Raw genomic sequence first — 2,199 nt, forward strand, 5'->3', positions numbered from 1 at the left:
AATGGCCAACTGAAATCACTGGGTACGTGGCCACCTTTCTGTCTTTTGGGGACAATTCTGAGATATTTACCACAAAGTTTTCTTAGAGAATCCCAGTAGGGTTGAACCCCAGTTCCCACAGTGGTAACCCACACACTGACTCATCCTTTATTGACTTTTTACTTCCTGGTCTCACTTCCTTACTCTCCTGAACTTCCTCCAATTGCCTCCTAAATATACCATCTGCACTAAACTCCTTGTCTCAGGGCCTGCTTTAGGGATTTCAAAGTACCTTTGCTTTTAGTGATTCAACTCCCTATATTTTCCCAAGGGTGACATGCTGAGGAAGAAGGGTGGTCGGCCTTTAAGCCATTCTTGCTCCTCTCCTTTTCCTTCCTCCTTCCCCCGATTTGTCTCAGACATCACATCAAATAAAAGATGAGCACTGTATTTTTTTAATATTTAATTTTTAATTGTAGTTGGACACAATACCTTTATTTTATTCATTTTTATGTGGTGCTCATAATTGAACTTAGGGCCTTGCAGGTGCTAGGCAAGCGCTCTACCACTGAGCCACAACCCCAGCTTCTCATGCATCAATTTTATAACTTCAAAAAGTCTATATCACTTAAGGATAAGTTTAAACTTCTGCCAGAGACCATCAAAGCAATACCTTTACTTAGCTATCTATCTATCTATCTATTTATTTATTTTTAATTTGGTGCTGAGGATCAAACCCAGTGCCTCACACGTCGTGCTAGGTGAACCTTCTACCACTGAGCTGCAATCCCAGTCCTCAGATATTTTTATTCTAACCTCGACTATACCATGCCTAAACTCCCTAAGGCCACAATCAGAGAAGAAATCATACTGATATCCCAGAGGTTCAGTGATAAAAATAAATTAAAAAAAAAAAAAAGAGCTATGTGCAGTGACCGATGCCTGCAATCCCAGACTTGGGAGTCTGAGGCAGGAGGATCACAAGTTCAAGGCCACCCTCAGCAATTTAGCAGAACCCTGTCTCAAAATAAAAATAAAAAGGTCTGGGGATAGAGCTCAGTGAAAAATCACCCCTGGATTCAATCCCTATAATGATGATGATGATGATGATGATGATGGCCAAAGCCAATGTTAGGTGACATATGGACTTGAATTTTCAATTTTATCAGTAGAGATAGATCTGAAAAAGAAGCTAAAGAAGGGATTGCATATTTAAATGCTATTATTTTTAGATTTGGAACCATGTGAATAAATGAGCTATATTAAAAATTAAATCAAATAGACACACAAGAAAAGAAAATAGGAAAGAAAGATCACTACAATGGAAAACATTTTCTTCCTGACTTCCTTTCCTTACATATAGTTGTAGATATTTCAGATTTTTTTTAAGTGACAATTAAGAATAGAGGAGGTGGCCGGATGCAGTGATGCATGCCTGTAATCCCAGCAGCTCGGAAGGCTGAGGCAGGAGGATTGTGAGTTTAAAGCCAGCCTCAGCAAAAGCAAGTTGCTAAGCAACTCAGTGAGATCCTGTCTCTAAATAAAATACAAAATAGGGCTGGGTATGTGGCTCAATGTCTGAGTGCCCCTCAGTTCAATCTCTACTACCCACCTCCCCCCCCAAAAAAATGGAGAAGCTGGGCTGGCATTGTAGCTCAGTGATAGAGTGTTTGCCTAGCACATGTGGGGCACTGGGTTCAATCCTCAGCACTACATAAAGACAAATAAAATAAAGGTAACTAGTTTGACTAGTACTTGCTTAATACTTTAAATTATTCAAAGAATATTTTTTCTGATCACTAGGTTCTGATGATAAATTATAAGAATATTTGTGTTTATACAAGCATGTATATAATTTGGTCACTTTTTCTAATCAGTCTCACATATTCAACCAATATCTATCCTATTTAGATATATTCTTAGTCATTAAGAAGATTCTTCCAGCTAATTTTCTGTTTTAATTTTGTCAACTATCAGAATATTTTTCCAAAGATTGAACATACAGAAGAATGTTTTCATTTGGACCCGTACAAATGTAAGAATCAAAACAAGTTGTAAGAAAGGAAGTTGGTATTCCTGGAATCTTGCAAGACTGGTTTAATTTGATTATTGCTTCTAGTATGTTATGCCATTACCTGGATGGCAAGAAACTCCAAAGGCATATTTACAAAACAGTTCTACAGTTGTCTCCCAGGGCTTTCTGTAAAGGGTAACCAAAAG

This window comes from Marmota monax, unplaced genomic scaffold (assembly GCF_021218885.2).
Source record: "Marmota monax isolate L192 unplaced genomic scaffold, Marmota_monax_Labrador192_F-V1.1 WCK01_AAM20220418_F8-fsc00110, whole genome shotgun sequence".
In the NCBI taxonomy this organism is placed as follows: domain Eukaryota; kingdom Metazoa; phylum Chordata; class Mammalia; order Rodentia; family Sciuridae; genus Marmota; species Marmota monax.